At 37.6% G+C, this 5,115-nt stretch overlaps 1 long non-coding RNA gene across 1 annotated transcript; it reads left to right on the top strand.

The window, feature by feature from the left end:
- The first annotated feature begins 2,278 nt into the window (after nucleotides 1-2,278).
- LOC139123933 (uncharacterized) lies at nucleotides 2,279-4,852 on the top strand. The gene is made up of 4 exons (XR_011549798.1): nucleotides 2,279-2,485; nucleotides 3,161-3,346; nucleotides 3,858-3,939; nucleotides 4,276-4,852. It is a non-coding gene; the product is annotated as an uncharacterized lncRNA (long non-coding RNA).
- The last annotated feature ends 263 nt before the right edge of the window (nucleotides 4,853-5,115 follow it).

Raw genomic sequence — 5,115 nt, 5'->3', positions numbered from 1 at the left:
CACCGACAGCTGATATCGGCGATGGCGCCACCGCTACTGTTGAGTGTGCGGCTGGGTACACAATCTCTGGCACAGCTATTTTAACCTGTACAGGCACAACATTAAGTGCATTACCAACGTGTACACGTAAGAATATATATTTTACACGTATGCATAATGGTGCCAATATTTCCATACCAGACCACGTGATAAAATTTGATTTATATCACCATACAATGGGAAAACCTCATGAATCGAGAAATGTATTATGACAATCTTCAAAATCACAGAGCATTAATGACTCGCTTAATTATCAGATATCCTGATTCAAAATCAATGCCATAACTTCATATACTATAGTTGACAGGCCTTGAAATACGTTACTTGATCGTGAGCATTCATTTATTTCTACAGCTGACTGTACTGATCCTGGTGACGCACCGATGAACGGTCAGAAGACTGGAACTGACTACTCACATGGATCAAGAGTGACTTATAATTGTGATGATAGCTACTCATTGGGTGGTCCTGGTGTTCTTACCTGTACAGCTGGTTCATGGGATAACGAAGTCCCTACCTGCAACGGTAGGACTTAACAATAATTGAATTTTCATGTAGTGTGTAGTTGTCCTGTTGCTAAATGGGAGTTCAAACCCAGCATTCTTGGCGTGAGTCTTCGTTCATAAGCACCACAGCTTTCTCTTTCTATTTTTAAGGCGTGATGGTAACAATATCTTGTATCTGTTTATTTATTTTATTTATTTATTCACATTGATGGATAACCCATTTACAGACACCTTTTTGTAAAAGTTCCCAACAGAGCCGTAATCTTCCATGGGGTCCTAAAACACTAAATACAATAAAAATACAAATAAAAGTACAGCAAAATAAACACAGGAGTAATTAAAGTAATTAAAAAATAAACAAAGTAACCGTATTCAGAAAAAATTATAAGTCAATGTTATCTTTTATAAAAAGTTTCAATTGTTTTTTAAAGATACTGAGACTAGGGCTACATCGAAGATTTTCTGGGAGGGGATTCCAAATTCTGGATGCACGCATTACAAAAGTTCTCTGACCTGATTCCGTTCGAAACTGACGAAGAAGGAAAACACGAGAGATTGCTGCGCGTGTGGGATAATCATGAACATTCATTAAAGGCATAAACATGTCTGCAATGTACGTCGGAACAGAATACTCAAAATATTTAAAGACTAAGATACAAGTGAAATAGATAAAACGTTGCTTAACGGAAAGAGCATCAGCGGCTTTGAAAAGTTCATTACTCGGCGTATCAAAATCTGCGTTAAGTAGAATCCTCAATGCTATTTTCTGCATTTTATACACCCTGTCCTTGTTGTTCTTACTGGTATTTCCCCAAACCACACAACAATATCACAATAGTCAAGAGTTGATTGAATTAAACCATAACGAGGTGGAGAACAATACAGGCTAATGGCAGTGATATATTTCATTACCGTAATGGCAAATTAAAAATAAGAATTTGCATGTTTCGATTTAGCCGCTGACGTGACTATTAGTATTATTTCGTACCGTTGTTCTCGAAATGTTGATACAAGAACAAACATCCTACGTAACAACTTTCACAAATGGCACAAGCAAACTTTAAAACATGTGTGTATGCACAAAAATGAGAGCAAATTTAAACAAGTTTGCACATCGGAAAATAGCAAGACCGCTTCTGTAAGAAATAGACTTTTTGTTCTTAAAGTTTCCTAAATTATGAAGACACTCGATTTAGTTTTGATGATATTTTGGCACTAGTACTTATTATGTCGCATGGTTAGTTATTATAATTCTTTCCATAGCCGACTGTTCTGACCCTGGCCCAGCACCCGCTAATGGTACTAAAACCGGTGATGATTACGCACACGGGGCTACCGTCACCTACGCTTGTGATGAAGGCTTCACTTTAAGTGGACCTGGAACCCTAACATGCAATGACGGCAGTTGGGACAATGCACTACCCATTTGCTCAGGTAGGTGTACTGCTTTATCGGCTTTCAAGTGTATATCATTACAGATAGTTTATCACGAGAATCGTATGTATGTATGTATGTATGTATGTATGTATGTATGTATGTATGTATGTATGTATGTATGTATGTATGTATGTATGTATGCATGCATGCACGCACGCATGCATGCATGTGTGTATGTATGTATATATGTACGTGAAACTTGCTGATTCTTATATACAATATCAGAATTATAGATTTTTCATAATTTTTTAGTTTACTTGTTAGTGTTCATTTTGAATCTGCAAGCAATGGCATAATTAAATTTAGCTGCTTTTCAAATTCAGCAAATTCCTGCGCTGATCCCGGAACATTGCCCACTGGACTCGGCTACAAGACCAGTGCTCCGACCTATCCCATTGACCACTCGACTTCAGTGGAGTTTGAATGCGATGAAGGATACACCTTAGGAGGGACCAATCCTGCTGTGTGTACGGCGGGTACGCTGACTCTTCCAACATGTACAGGTGGGTTCATTTCTTTCGAAACGTATGTGATGTTTAGGTCTTCCAGCCAAAGTACGGTACCTCCCGGTCATTTGGAGGAGTCTACCGTGTCTGAACTAAACAGCTCTGAGTATTATCTACATCCATAGACCCTCTAGTTTTTCTCGAGGGTATATGCTACATCTGATATTTTAAAGAAACATTTACCTGTCACAAATTGAAGAGGGAAAATTATGAGTAAACAACCGTTGTCAACGAAATGAACTTAACGTCTTCTTTGTAACCCTCGTTTTGCCTTCTTATAGTATTAGTCATTTTTCTTTAGGAAAGAAAACGTTCGCCTATTAAGTTCAAAATGCTAAGTACACAATCTGTTCATTGTGTACAACCCTTTGGGTTTTAACGTCATCATACTTCAAAGTGCCGTGTAACCATTATACACTAATTTTCCAATTGCCAATTACGTTTCAATATTATTCAACTTACCAAAATCTTCCACTTTTAATTAGATATTGTCTAAAGTTCATATTTTTTGAAGAGATCCCAAATGAAATCTCATTACAACAACTTATAATTTGTGGCTGTTGAAGCTTGGTCCTAGGTGTTAGCAAACATGTCTTCGAATTTTTTGAAATTGCAAATATTTTACCAGAGGGAATGTTCAGTATGAAATGTAGTCATTGTTATTATAATAAGATTCAGCATCTACCTGTGCTGATCCCGGCACATTATCCACTGGACTCAAGTACAAGGGTGACGCTCCGACCTATCCCATTGCTGACACTACTTCAGTGGAGTTTGAATGCGATGAGGGATACACTCTGGGTGGAACGAACCCCGCTGTGTGTACTGGGGGTACCCTAACCCTCCCCACATGTACAGGTAGGACCGATATAAATTCGTTTGTGGCATCATTCAATATGAATCTTTAAAAATATCAGACATTCCAAAACTCGAATTCTTGTTAAGGCTTTTTAGGTGTGATACTTTAAACATTTTATTAATTAAATAATTAATTACCGTTTCGTAGGAAATGGACTGTCAAAATACAAAAGTCATGACAAATTAACTCGCAGCAGTGTTACCATCCTCGATATCATAATTGACAATCCGCTTTTGTTGAAAGGGTATATAAGTCGTGAAAATATTGAACAATAATGACACTCTAATAAAAATTCGTCACAACTTGTACCTGAGTCCGGTGGCATTACAGGAGAAAGCACAAAGAGCGGACCGAAAATGTACACATGCTACTCATCAATTAGGGTTTTCAGTAACAATGACCTTACATCTCTCTCTGTATGTTTCTATCTTTCTGTTCGATGGTTAATCTAATGCCTCTTTCTCCCTGTCTTTCCCTGTCTGGATGTCTGTGTTCTCATTTTGCACACAGATGACTCGGGATCCAGCTCCGTCACAATAAGCGTATTCACACTCTTCACAACGGCTGTAGGAGTGTTGGCACAGTAAACAAGGTAATGGAATCCTACGTCCTATGGAATACATCTTTACTTTTATTCGCGTCTTTACTCTCAGACTAATCATGCTTGTCACTGAAAGAGGAACATAATTAACTAGTTCTTAATATCTTCGGCCAATGACCCCGTTTCTTTGCATGCATTTTCATTGTTCACATATCTGTATAGACTGTGAAGTGATATTTTTAAACTTAAATTCAATTCTGTTTACGATGGATGTCCTTGGCTCCCCAAGAAAAGTATTATTTCGTCGTTTGGCTATTAGCGGTCTAGCTGACCAATTTGGTGAAACTTTATGGTATTAATTATTGCTTTTTTTTCCTATTTTTTCAGATGCTCTGCTATCAGCAGCGTGCTTGCTAGATTACGTTGAAGACACCGAAAGAAATTAAAGCGCTCTCGTGAACTACATTTTAAACTTGAATAGATTAATAATCAAACGTTTTCGTTCCAGCTGCTGAGTCGAAAAGTATTTTGTTGTCAAAAATCACAAAATTAGCCGAAATCGCGTCCTCAAACGAGCATGTAGATTTCCGTGATCACAGTTGTTTCTATGACGGTGCTATGGATGATGGCAGGTAAAACCTATATCAAGGTAATTTTGTCTGGTAGCCAAACGTTTCAGATCTAATTAGAATGATGGTATTGCCTACTAGGTGACTCCGTATCCGAGAAACAAATAGAACTTGAGGTGCAGCAATAGCATTTCATTTCCTCACGGCTTTGGATACATTCTGTGGCTATGTTAAATGTGGTTTTCACGTGGCGGTAAAATATTTGCAAGACTTTTATTAGAAGAAGCTTTAAGGCACACTCATTTCGTCATTTCTGCTTTGACAATTGACATGATAAGTTTCTTGTGTTATTTGCAGTGCTATGATAATAAATTTATTAAAATGAATAATATGAATTCGCGTGTATTGATTGTCTGCAAGGAAATGACAATGAGAGTTCATGTGGTCAATTAAATGCTTGAGAGATGCAATATAAAATAACTTTGATAAGAAACTTTTCATTCGGAGTGAGCTGGTTTGTGCATCCAGATTCTGCTAATTTTAGTAACAACGAGTTCCCTCATCTCTACGTTTTTAATTTGCTCCCATCTACACCACTTAAGCTATGCGGTCCATCCTCATACATTAATCACAATGCCCCTTTCTCTATAATCAAGTG

The sequence above is a fragment of the Ptychodera flava genome (genome assembly GCF_041260155.1).
Source record: "Ptychodera flava strain L36383 chromosome 23 unlocalized genomic scaffold, AS_Pfla_20210202 Scaffold_23__1_contigs__length_28996876_pilon, whole genome shotgun sequence".
Lineage (NCBI taxonomy): Eukaryota > Metazoa > Hemichordata > Enteropneusta > Ptychoderidae > Ptychodera > Ptychodera flava.
This window is presented reverse-complemented; position numbering and strand designations above follow the sequence as displayed.